The 13400-nt window shown below is 47.1% G+C and overlaps 3 non-coding genes across 3 annotated transcripts; all 3 read left to right on the top strand.

Annotated features, from left to right (window-relative positions):
• Positions 1-4141: 4141 nt before the first annotated feature.
• Positions 4142-4214, top strand: trnav-cac (transfer RNA valine (anticodon CAC)). The gene has a single exon. It is a non-coding gene; the product is annotated as a tRNA-Val (tRNA).
• A 3153-nt stretch (positions 4215-7367) lies between these two features.
• On the top strand, positions 7368-7440 carry trnav-aac (transfer RNA valine (anticodon AAC)). The gene has a single exon. It is a non-coding gene; the product is annotated as a tRNA-Val (tRNA).
• A 4478-nt stretch (positions 7441-11918) lies between these two features.
• Positions 11919-11991, top strand: trnav-aac (transfer RNA valine (anticodon AAC)). Its single transcript has one exon. It is a non-coding gene; the product is annotated as a tRNA-Val (tRNA).
• The last annotated feature ends 1409 nt before the right edge of the window (positions 11992-13400 follow it).

Genomic DNA, 13400 nt, shown 5'->3' with positions numbered 1-13400 from the left:
TGTCGTAGAACATGTCTTTTGCCTCAGAGGTGCAGTTCAAGGTAGGGGCATACACACTGACAAGAGATACTGGGCCATGATTGGTGTGGAAGCGGAGAGTCATAAGTCGTTCTGATCCATTTTCTGGTGGCTCCACCATTTGAAAGTTCCTAACGGCAAAACCCACTCCATGCTCGCGGGGCTCATCTTGATTCTTTCCCTGCCAGAAAAATGTGCAAGTCCCTTTCATTCAGTGTACCTGAATCCGCCAAACGTATTTCTTGTAGGGTAGTTACTAACTTGAGCCTTGGTCATTCATTGTTAATGACCGCTGTTTTTCGTGCATCTCCGGTATCCTTGAGGTTTTGGTCAAGTCCAGTCATCATTGTGCGGACATTCCAACATCCCAACTTGTGGGGTGTTCTTTTATTCGATTTGCTTTCTTTCTTGTCTGGTGCAGTACCTACAGTCAGCTCTTCGTGGAATAATCTATTACTGTATCCCCATGGACCAAGTGAGGAAGACTGACTGTGGCGGGACAGCACCTTATTGGCTGGGGGCCGCACAACTTGAGGCGGGCGGTATCTGTCCAGTGAAACGCGGTGGTCTCTTCCACAGTCGAAAGTAACCCCTGGCGCCATGCTCTACACCAATCCAGCATTATAACTTATAACCGGTAACTCCTGCTTCCCGTGTTTGTCCGACGCTATAAAGCGAAGCTAGAGTGGCCTCTCCAGGGCGCAAGCCAGGGCAGAGTTGATATGGAGATCCGTCTGTTGCTCATGCATTCGGACCCCCTCTCCGTACTGATGACAGGTTCAAAGGAACCACGAAAGTCGATACAGTTTGGTGTCAGAAGCATCGCAGGAGTTGCCGTGCCGGTGTTAGATACAGCAGTCAGCTGCCTTCGGGACTCCGATTCCGGATTTTTCCTCGGGGTTTACTCCCCAAGCATTTCCCGTGAGCGGGTATAGCCGCAAGGCAGCGGAGGTTTGAAATCGGAGTTTTTCCTCTCCTAGATGAGCTACCATTCGTGGTTAACGAGCCCCAACTGCCCGGAGCAACTGGTTTTAAGGCGTCAGCTGCCCGCCTTTTCCCCTTCCCCTGTCAGTGAGAAAAGCTCCGCCAGGCTAAGAACTCTGCCACGCGTGAAGGCCAGGAGTTGGACTTGGTTGTCAGAGGCTGTTTGAGATGCACGCCATGAAGACCATTTGTGTAGCAGTGGGAGCTCGTCCCCACTACCACTCTTCGGCTATGACTACCTTTGGAAACAAAAGATGGTGCACGAACCAAAATATTAAGTTTGGTAAATCCGGCTGGTGATAGGAGGAGGCAGATGAGAGGGAAAGTAAAGTGTAGGGATAGTGAAGAAGAATTGTGTTAAATTCTCGTCTGAGACCACTGTACACGGTGACGCACTCTCTCTGTCGCACACTCTGTTGGCTTCTGACCTGTGATTCTTCTCATCCCAGGTACATGCGTTCGATTCACTCAGCACGAAGTTCGTCATTTCATCGCCAGTCTTCCCCCCAATCTTCCCCTATCTAGCACCTGGCTTCACTTATCGTCAAATGGCAGGAGAAGAATTCGGGTGTAGCAAACGCAGTACTTAGCAGATCAGACGTAGATTGCACATTGAATCCCTCCCTGAACACGGCTATGCAACATTTCAAATTAGGTCATGGAACACTGAATTTAAAGCAGTTAGCAGAATTTGAAGCAATTCCATCGGTCAGACGATACAGAACAAGTCCCATCGCATCAGTACAGCTCGAGGACGGTGCGAATGCCACGTAGATTAACTGGTCAAGGAGTCTGTCCAGTTAATAGGAGACTGTGGTTTGGAACTGCCAGAGGCGCTTTTAGTTCATAGGGCGAACTTCCTTCACTGAAGGGGCCTTACTTACGGGAATTGGCATTCCCTGATTTGTCACGCAGTTGTTGCCCTAGGAGAGGGGCCTATCTCTGCCTGAGCAACACTGGGACCTCTTTTCCTTTACTGACTCAGTCCATCCGAAGGAAGCAGGACGCATCTTTCTGATACGACGTAATCTTTGTTACATTCCCTGAGTGGATTTATCTCAAGACCGCACCCCATCCACACACCTCCGTTCGTCCCGCAGCAAGGAACACAAAGTGCTGGAGAAACGCAGCAACAGAAGAAATTCCGCAAATGCTGGAAATGTGCAGGGAAGTGAACAGGTCAGATGGGATCTACGGAGGAGAATAAACAATTGACAATTCATGATCCATACTTTATTTACACTGATACTGAGATCTCTGGATTGGCGCGTGGCGGTTACTTGGTTTGACTTGAAGAACTTCAGCACCGGACTTGCTTGTTTGAAACCGTGTCCCAATCAGCACTGAAAATATACGGTGAGTGTGTCGTTCCTCTGATCCCCTCCCTTAAGGCGCCGTCAACACCACCGACGGCTTCAGTGGTGCGTGATGAACGGGCTCGCCGGATCGTTGCTCGGATAAAGAGTATTCGCCCGTAAATGTTGACGGTGAATTCCTCTCTTTCGCTGCTGCAAGAACAGAAGAGTTAATCCACTATTGTGTGCGTATTGTGACAGAAATTCACAATCTCGATATGGAAAAAAACCCTGAAATATTTCATAGAAACATTGAAGCATAGACAACCTACAACAAAATACAAGCCTTTGGCCCACATAGCTGTGCTGAACAACCCTTACTTTCGAAATTACCTCGGGTTACCCATAGCCTTCTATTTTTCTAAGATCCATGTACCTAGCAAGGCCTCTCTTAAAAGACCTTACCGTATCAGACTGCACCACCGTCACCGGCAGCCCATTTCACGCACTCATCACTCTCTGCGTAAAAAAAAACCTTACCCCTGACATGTCCACTATACTTACTTTCAAGCACCTGAAAGCTGTGCTAGCCATCTCAGTCCTGGGAAAAAGCCTCTGACTATCCATATGATCAATGCCTCTCGTCAGCTTGTACAAATCTATCAGGTCACCTCTCATCCTCCGTCGCTCCAATGAGTTCACTCAACCTATTCTCATAAGGCATGCTCTCCAATCCAGGCAATATCCTTGTACATCTCTGCTGCACGTTTTCTATGGTTTCCACATCCTTCCAGTAGTGAGGCGACCAAAACTGACCAGAGTACTCCCAATTGGGGTCTGACCAGGGTCCTATATAACTGTAACATTACCTCTCGGCTCTTAAACTCAATCCACGATTGATGAAGGCCAATGCACCGTATGCCTTCTTAATCACAGAGTCAACCTGAGTAGGAGCTTTGAGTGTCCTATGGACTCGGACCACAGGTCCCTCTGATCCTCCACACAGCCAAGAGTCTTTGCATTAAAACTATATTCTGCCATCATATTTGACCTACCAAAATGAACCACTTCATAGTCATCTGGGTTTAGCTCAATCTGCCATCTCTCAGCCCAGTTTTGTATCTTATCAATGTCCCGCTGTAACCTCTGACAACACTCCCCCCCCCCCACACACACACTATCCACAACATCCCCAACGTTTGTGTCATCAGCAAATTTACTAACCCATCCCTCCACTTCCTCATACAGGTCAATTATAAAAATCACGAAGAATTGGGGTCCCTGAACAGATCTCTAAGGCACACAACTGGTCACCGACCACCATGCAGAATATGACCCGTCTGCAACCACTCTTTGCTTTCTGTGGGCTAGATAGTTCTGGATCTACAAAGCAATGTCCTCTCGGATCCTGTGCCTCCTTACTTTCTCAGCAAGCCTTGCATGTGTTACCTTATCAAACGCCTTCAACATATTCTGCTTTCTCTCACAGTCGAAAGATTCACTGCATTGATATCCTATCATACCGTATATTCTATTCCTTCGCGTTGAAAACTCCATTTCGCACATACATGAAGGAAATCCCAGAACGACACGCGGATTTTAAAATAGGTAGTGCAATTGTACATCCTCATCTGGACTCAGCAGGAGCCAGATTCAGTCGTAGCAGGATTCGTGAAGATTGTAAGGAGAGGAAACGATCCATTGCATTCATTCATTATTGGTATTATGTTAGATTTTAGAATATAATTGACTCGTTCCTGTCGGGCTCCTATTAGCCGGAAGTGAATGTTTTGCATAGCTCCATTAGTATCCTTTGCAATCGGTACACGGTAGGTAGTCATCGCGTTTCTGTAGTGTAGTGGTTATCACGTTCGCCTCACACGCGAAAGGTCCCTGGTTCGAAACCAGGCAGAAACATTCTTTCACACTTTTGTATACATCAAGTCCTTCGAAAGGGACGCAACCACACGTTTATTCAACGGAGTACTGCCGTTACGCGTTCCGTAACCAAAGCATCCATGACTCACATGACGCTGGAGTAAGCGCAGTCAGCATTTATGTCGTAACCGTTCATCGGGACTGGAAAAGGGGCAGCAACCAGGATAAAGTTTGATAAAGGTGTGCACACTCCGGCAGGTGATAGAAGGAGGCAGTTGAGAGGGAAGGTAAGATGCAGGGAGCGTGGAAGAAAATTGTGCAAAATTCTCCCTCTGAGACTGCTGTACACGTTGAGACACTCCGTCCCACACTGTGATATTTCTGACATGCGACTCTTCTCATCCCAGGTATGTGCGTTCGATTGACTCAGCAACCAGTTTGCCATTTCTTTCCCAATCTTCCCCTATCTACGTGTCTTCTAGAACCTGGTTCCACTGATCGACAAGTGGCAAGAGAATGATTCGGATGTAGCAAATGCACTATTTAGCAAATCAGGCGTAGCTTGCACAGGGCTGAATCCGTCCCTGAACAAGGTTATGCAACGTTTCAAAATAGATGGAAAACTGAATCTAAAGAAGTTAGCAGAAGTTGAAACAATTCCATACATCAGACAATACAGAGCAAGTCTCATCCCATCAGACATAAAAGTTGCTGGTGAACGCAGCAGGCCAGGTAGCATCTCTAGGAAGAAGTGCAGTCTACGTTTCAGGCCGAGACCCTTCGTCCTTTATGTGTGTTGCTTGAATTTCCAGCATCTGCAGAATTCCTGTTGTTCTCATCCCATCAGTACAGCTCGAGGACGGTGTAAATGCCACGTCGCTTAACCAGCCAAGAAGTCTGTCCAGTGAGAAGAACACGGCGGTTTGGAACTCCCAGAGGCGCTTTTAGTTTATAGAACATGGGACATAGAAAAGTACAGCACAGTACAGGCCCTTCAGCCTACAATATGGTGAACTTCCTCTACTGAAGGCGCGTTCCATGCAATAATCGCCATTCCACGATTTGTCACGCAGGAGTTGCCGTAGGAGAGCGACCTATCTCTGCCTGAGCAGCGCTGGGAACCCTTTTTCCTTTTCTGACTCAGTCCATCCGCAGGTAGAAGAACGCATTTTCCTGACACGATTTAATATTCTTTACATTCACTAAGTGGAACTTAAGTCACTGCTGCATCCCCTCCCCACACCTCTGTTCGTCCCGCCAAGCTTGTATGTTGCAAGATAAAAAATTGCTGCAGTAATCAACAGGAAAAGAAATTCGGCAAATGCTCAAATGTGCGGGGAAATCAAGATGTTAGACGGCATCTACGGAGGAGAATAAACAATTGACAATTCATGACAAGGTTCTTGATCGATACTGTACTTACACGGATATAGAGATCTTTGGAATGCAGAGTGGCGGCTACTTATAATTCAGCGGCTTGACTTGAAGAACTTCAGCATCGGATCTGATTGTTTGAAACTGTCTCCCAATCCGCATTGAAAATATACGGTGAGTGTGTCGTTCCTCTGATCCCGTCTCTTCCTGCACCGTGAACACCACCGACAGATCCAGTGGTGCGGTGATGAACAGGTGCGCCCCATCGTTGCTCGGGTAAAGGGTGTTCACCCGAAACGTTGACGGCGTATTCCTCTCTCTCTCGCTGCTGCATGACCAGAGGTGTTACTCCACTATTGTGTGCGTATTGTGACAGGAATCTGGATCGGGGAGAAATACGTTGAAGCATTTCACCAGATTCCCCTTTTTCTTACAGCTGACGTATTCACTGAAATAGTATCCTTCCATTTATTCTTCAACGCCCAGCCGGATTTCACGTCCTATGTAAACTGGTCTTGTTTTTTGCACTCCAACGGTTTTTATACTGCAGTGGTTATCACGGTCAAATTACACGCCAATAGTTCTCAGTTCGACGGAAGACGACAACGTAAATATTGCTCGTGTTCCAGTTTGCCACTATGGGCGTGCATACTGTGTGTTTCTATTTAAACGGACAACTGCTGCCCGAAGATATCTTTCTACTTAGCAAGCATTCGGACGAGTTTATTCGCCCATCATAGGTTGGGAAGCAGGGCAGGACTGGTTCAACGTGACGCACATGGGATGAACAGAATTACCATCGCTATGTACTCTGTGTGTCTGAATCTCTTGTTCAGTCGACTTTGAAGCCTTCCTCCTCTCGGGCCCTGTCTCCATCGTGATCTTTGCCCCATTTTCTCCGTGTCAGATTTTGACAAGCGGATTTTGAAATGCGTCGTGCGTTCCTACGGCCCCAACTGGACTCAGTGGGTGCCAGTTACATTTGCGGCGGGATTTGTGAAGATTGTTAGGAGTGGAAATGAGCCATTGCATGCATTTGTTATTAGATTAGATTATGAGGACACTCAGTCCTCGTTTACTGTCATTTAGAAATGCACGCATTAATAAATGATAAAATGTTCCTCCAGTATGATATCACAGAAACACAAGACAGACCAAGACTAAAACTGACAAAAACCACATAATTATAGCATATAGTTACAACATTGCAAAGCAATACCATAATTTGTTAAGAGCAGGCCATGGGCAAGGTAAAAAAAAGAAGTCTCCAAGTCCCGATAGCCCCAACATCTCACACAAACGGTAGAGGGAAGAAACTCTCCCTGCCATGAGTTTCCAGCGCCGCAAAATTGCCGATGCAGCATCCTGGAAGCAGCCGACCACAGTCCGACTCTGAGTCCGTCCGAAAACTTCGAGCCTCCGACCAACCCTCCGACACCGAGCGCGGAGCACCAGCTCTGCCGAGCGCTTCGACCGCATCCCCGGCCGCCAAGCAACAGGGAAAGCCGAGGATTCGGGGCCTTCCCTTCCGGAGATTTCGGATCACACAGTAGCGGCGTCAGCGAAACAGGCTTTTCAGAAGTTGCACCAGATGTTTCTCCGTGCTCTCACGTCTGCCTCCATCAAATCAGAATTGTGCACGGCATCCTACTTGACAGATAACAGATATTCATCACCGGAGAGACCGCGCGGTAATATTGAGTTTCATTTTAGTATACAATTCAGTCGTTAATATCGGTTTTCCAGTAACTGGAAGCAAGTGTTTTGTATAGGTCCATTCGTATCCGCTGAATGTGGGACATTACAGGCAGCCGTAGAGTTTCTGTAGTGTAGTGGTTATCGCGTTCGCCTAACACGCGAAAGGTCCCTGGTTCGAAACCTGGCAGAAACATTCAGGCATACTTTTGTATGCAACAAGGCCTTGGAAAGGGGCGCAACCACACGCTAATTCAATGGAGTACTTTTGTTACTCGTTCCATAAACACAGCATCCTCTCACCCACAGAACTCTGGAGCGAGAGCTGTTAGCATTTATGCCGTGACCGTTCATCAGGACTGCAAAAGAAGGGGAACGAACCAGAATAAGAAGTTTTGTATAGGTGTGTACACGCCGGCAGGTGACAGGAGGAGGCAGTTGAGTGGGAAGTTATAATGTAGGGAGCGTGGAGAAGAATTGTGTAAAATTCTCATCTGAGACGCTGGTAGCGGTGACACACTCTCTCTGTCCCATACTGTGATCTCTTCCGACATACGACTTTTCTCATCCCAGGTACGTGCGTTCGATTCATTCAGCATCCAGTCTGTCATTTCAACCCCAATCATCCTCAATATTCGGGGGAATAGTCAGGAGGCTGTATCAACCTGATAGAGATACCCGCATGATGTGTTGCCTCCCAGGTGCCAGGGTATGGGATGTTTTGGATCGGGTGCAGAGTATTCTGAAGGCATGGGGTGAACGGCCAGAAGTCCTGGTACACGTTGGTAAAAATGAAATTGCTGGAGAAAGGGAGGTGGCCTGAAGACAGAATTCAGGGAGTTGGGTCGGAAGCTGAAAAGCAGGATCTCCAGGGTGGTAATCTTAGGATTGCTGCCTGTGTCACGTGCTAACGAGCGCAAGGACAGTAAGATCAGGCCTATTAATGCGTGGCTGAGAGACGGCTGTAAGGGGCGGGCTTTGATTTCCTGGATCACTGGGGCCTCATCTGTGGGAGGAATGACGAATGGGTTGCACCTGAACCCATCGGGGTCCAGTATCCGAGCAGGCATGCTGAATAGAGCTGTTAGGGAGGGTTCAAATGAATTTGCCAGGACGATGGGAACCGGACTGATAGGACTGAGGAAGGGGAAAATAGAAATAAATCAAAGATAGCGTGAAGCTTTTAGTCTCATGAGACCATGGATTTGCGCCTTGGAAGATTTCCAGAGCGCAGGCCTGACAAGTTTGTATGAAAGATCGGCAGTTGCCCATGCTGAAAGTCTCCCATCTCCACGCCACCGAAGTTGTCCAAGGGAAGGGCACTGGGGCCGATACAGCTTGGCACCGGTGTCGTCGCAGAGAAATGTGTGTTTAAGTGTCTTGCTCAAGGACACAACACGCTGAGGCTCGATCTAGCGAATTCATATCACTAGACGAACGCCTAACCACTTGGCCACGCGCCAATACAATATCGTGCAACAGAGATGATAGAAAGGACAGGCAGGAAATGAGGCATCATCACAGCCAGTGGGATAATTTACAGGGCAACAGAAGCGTGAAACAGTTAAAACAGAAAGCAAAAAATACTGGACGGAAAGTGTTATATTTAAAAGCACGGAACATAAATAAATTGGACGATCTTGAAATTCAGCTACAGATTGGCCAGTATGACGATGAGGCCATCTCTGAAACTTGGTTAAAGTATGGCTGCCATTCGAACTGAACGTCCATGGATATACGGTGTATCGCAACCATAGATTAGTAGTCAGAGAGGGTAGTGTGGCAAAGTTATTTCGCAAGGTGGGGAAGTCTAGGACAAGAGGGCAAGACTTCAGGATTGAAGCACGTCCGGATCGAACAGATATGCGGAGAAATTACTTTATTCAGAGGTTGATAAATCAGTGGAATTTGTTGCAACAAAAAGCGGCTGTAGAGGCCAAGTCATTGGGTGTATTTCAGCCAGAGATAGATAGGTTCTTGATTTGCCATGTCATGATCCAGCAAATGGAGAAGTGAGTGGAGTGTGGATGACTGGAGAATTGGATCAGCCCATGATTGAATAGCGGAGCAGACTCAATAGGCCGGATAACCTACCTCTGCTCCTATTTCTTGTGCTCTTATGGAGTACTTCCTTAATCATTCCATTAACATAGCATCCTCTCACCCACAAACCCTGGAGCATGATCAGTCAGCATTTAGTCAGCAGCGTGCCCGTTCATCAGGACTGTGAAAGAAGAGGCACGAACCAAATTAAGAAGTTTAGTAGAAGTGTGTACATGCCGGCAGGCAATAGGAGAAAGAAGGTGAGAGCGAATGTAAGGTGTAGGAAGCGTGGAGAAGAATTGTGCAAAATTCTCATCTCAGTCCGCTCACAAAGGGACACATCCGTCCTGTCCCACGCTGTCATATCTACTGACCTACGATTACCCTCATCCCACGTACCTGCGTTCGATTCACTCAGCACCCAATTTGTCATTTCATCCCCAATCGTCCCCTATCTACGTGCCTTATAGCACTTAGTTTCACTGATCATCAAATGGAGGGAGAAGATTGTGGATAAGAAAGAAGAGCAAGGTGGCAAGCCTGAATGACTATCGACCTGTGCCTCTGACATCAATTGCTATGAAGTGCTTCGAGAGATTGGTTATGGCATACATCAACCACAGCCTACCGGTCAACCTCGACGCTTTGCAATTCGTCTACCGGAGCAACAGGTCAACGGCAGATGCCATCTCTCTGGCCTTGCATTCCTCCTTAGAGCACTTGAAGAATAAAGACTCATATGTAAGGCTCCTTTTCATTGACTACAGCTGTACCTTTAATATCATCATTCCAAAATAAACTGATTTCTAAGCTCTGGAGCCTGGGCCTTAGCACACAGATCTGCAGCTGGATCTTCAACTTCCTCACAGACAGGACCCAGGCTGTAAAAATAGAGGACAAGCTCCCCTCTACAATCACTCTGAGCACCGGTGCCCCACAAGGTTGTGTGCTCAGCCCCCTGCTGTACTTACTGTGCACCCATGATTGTGTAGCCAAGTTTCCATCGAACTCAATATGTAAGTTTGCTGATGACACCAGAACTGTAGGCCGTATATCGGGTAATGATGAGTTTGAGTACAGAGAGGAAATTAAGAACCTGGTGGCATGGTGTGAAGACAATAACCTATCCCTCAACATCAGCAAGACGAAGGAATTAGTTGTTGACTTCAGAAGGAGTAGCGGACCGCACGACCCCATTTACATCGGTGGTGCGCAAGTGGAACAGGTCAAAAGCTTTAAGCAACATTTCCAATTAGATGGAATACTGAATTTAAAGAAGTTAGCTGAAACACAAAGTGCTGGAGGAACGCAACAACACAAGAAATTCAGCAAATGCTGGAAATGTGCGAGAAAATCAACAAGTCAGTCGGCAACTACGGAGCACAATAAATAATTGACAATTCATGCCAAGACACTTGATCCATACTTTATTTACATGATACTGAGATCTCAGGAACGCACCGTGGCGGCTACTTGTGATTCACGGCTCTGACTTGAAGAACTTCCGCATCGGGCGTGATTGTTTGAAACTGTCCCCCAATCCGCACTGAAAACATACTGTGAGTGTGTCGTTCGCTGATCCCTTCTCTTCAGGCGCCGTCAACACCACCGACCGATTCAGTGCTGCGGTGATCAGCAGGTGCGCCCCACCGTTACTCGGGTAAAGAGTGTTCACCCGAAACGTTGACAGCGTATTCCTCTCACTCTCGCTGCTGCATGACCAGAGGAGTTACTCCACTATTGTGTGCGTATTGTGACAAGTATTCACAGTCTGGGTCGGGGAGAAACACGTTGAAGCATTTCACCAGATTCCCCTTTCTCTCACAGCCGACATATTCACTGAAATGGTATCCTTCCATTTACTCTTCAACGCCCAGCCGGTTTTCACGTCCTATGTAAACTAATCTTGTATTTAACAGCTCAGCTGTTTTTATACTGCAGTGGTTATCACTGTCAAATTACACGCCAGCAGTTCCCAGTTCGATAGAAAGCGGCAACGTAAATATTTCTCGTTTTCCAGTTTGTCACAATGAGCGTGTATAGTGTGGGTTTGTATTTAAACAGACAACTGATGTCCGAAGGTATCTTTCTACTTAGTAAGCATTCGGACAAGTTTGTTTGCCCACCTTAGGTGGGAAGTAGGGCAGGACCGGTTCCATACGGCGCACATGGGATGAACAGAATTACCATTGCTATGTACTCTATGTGTCTGAATCTCTCGTTCAGTCGACCTTCCCCCTCTCGGGCCCTGTCTCCATCGTGATCTCTGCCCCATTTTCTCAGTGTCGGCCGTTATTGACCTTTTTTTAAATTCTGTTTATTATTTTCCTTCGCGTTGAAAACTCTACATCGACGACACATGAAAAAAAGTCAAAGGGGAACAAGTGGATTTTGAAATACGTGGTGCGCTACAGCCCCAACCGGACTCAACGGGAGCTAGTTACAGTTGGGGCGGGATTCGTGAAGATAGTTAAGAGTGGAAATAAGTCATTGCATGCATTTGTTACTGAGTTTGGTTTTAGTACAGTATACAATTCAGTCGTTAATACCGCTTTTCCAGTATCTGGAGTGAGTGTTTTGTATAGGTTCATTCATATCCGCTGGATGCGGGACATAACAGGCAGCCGTCGCGTTTCTGTAGTGTAGTGGTTATCACGTTCGCCTAACACGCGAAAGGTCCCTGGTTCGAAACCAAGCAGAAACATTCGGGCATACTTTTGTTTACAACAAGTCCTTGGAAAGGGACGCAACGACATGTTAATTCAATGGAGTACTTCTGTTACACAGCATTCTGATATTTCTGATACAGAGCATCCCCTCACCCACAAACCTCTGGAGCAAGAGCAGTTAGCACTTATGCCGTGACCGTTCATCCGGACTGCAAAAGAAGGGGCACGAACCAGAATAAGAAGTTTGGTAAAGCTGTGTACACCCCGGCAGGTGATAGGAGGAGGGAGCTGAGAGAGAAGGTAAGATGCAGGGAGCGTGGAAAAGATCTGTGTAAAATTCTGATCTGTGACACTGTTAGCGGTGACACACTCAGTCTGTCCAACACTGTGATCTCTTCTGACATGCGACTTTTCTCATCCCAGGTACGTGCGTTCGACTCACTCAGCACCCAGTTTGTCATTTTAACTCCAATCTTCCCCAGTGTTCAGGGGAACAGACAGGAGGCTCTATCAGCCTGAAAGAGATACCCGCATTGTGTGATGCCTCCCAGGTGCCAGGGTATGGGATGTTTCGGATAGGGTGCAGAGTATTATGAAGGCATGGGGTGAACGGCCAGAAGTCCTGGTACACGTTGGTACCAATGACATTGGTAGAGAAAGTGAGGTAGCCTGAAGAGAGAATTCAGGGTGTTGGGGAAAAATCTGAAAAGCAGGACCTCCAGGGTAGTAATCGTAGGATTGCTGTCTGTGCCACGTTCTAACGAGCGCAAGAATATTATGATCGGGCGTATTAATGCGTGGCTGAGAGACGGCAGTAGGGGGCGGGTTTCGGGTTCGTGGATCATTGGGCGCCTTCTGTGGGAGGTATGACCTGTACTAAAATAATGGGCTGCACCTGAAACCAAAGTGGTCCAGTATCCGAGCAGGCAGGTTGAATACAACTGCTAGGGATTGTTTACAATAATTTGGCAGGGGGATGGGAACTGGACTGATAGGGTTGAGGAAAGAGAAAATAGAAATATATCAAAGATAGCGTGCAACAGAGATGATAGAAAGGACAGGCAGGACATGAGGCATCATCACAGCCAGTGGGATGATTCAGAGGGCAACAGAGCGGTGATGCAGTTAAAACAGAAAGCAGAAAATACTGGACTGAAAGTGTTATATTTAAAAGCACGGAGCATAAACAACGGACAATCTTGAAATTCAGCTACAGATTGGCAAGTATGACGACGTGGCTATCTCTGAAACGTGGCTAAAGGATGGCTGCCATTCGAACTGAAAGTCCAAGGATATACGGTGTATCAGAAAGATAGGTTAGTAGCCGGAGAGCTTAGTGTGGCTCTGTGTACAAGAAATAATATTAAATCATTAGGAAGGGATGACTAAGCTCGGAAGGTAGAGAGTCTCTATGGGTTGAGTTAAGAAATGGCAAGGGTAAAAG

The sequence above is a fragment of the Mobula hypostoma genome, chromosome 2 (genome assembly GCF_963921235.1).
Source record: "Mobula hypostoma chromosome 2, sMobHyp1.1, whole genome shotgun sequence".
Taxonomy (NCBI): Eukaryota; Metazoa; Chordata; class Chondrichthyes; order Myliobatiformes; family Myliobatidae; genus Mobula; species Mobula hypostoma.
This window is presented reverse-complemented; position numbering and strand designations above follow the sequence as displayed.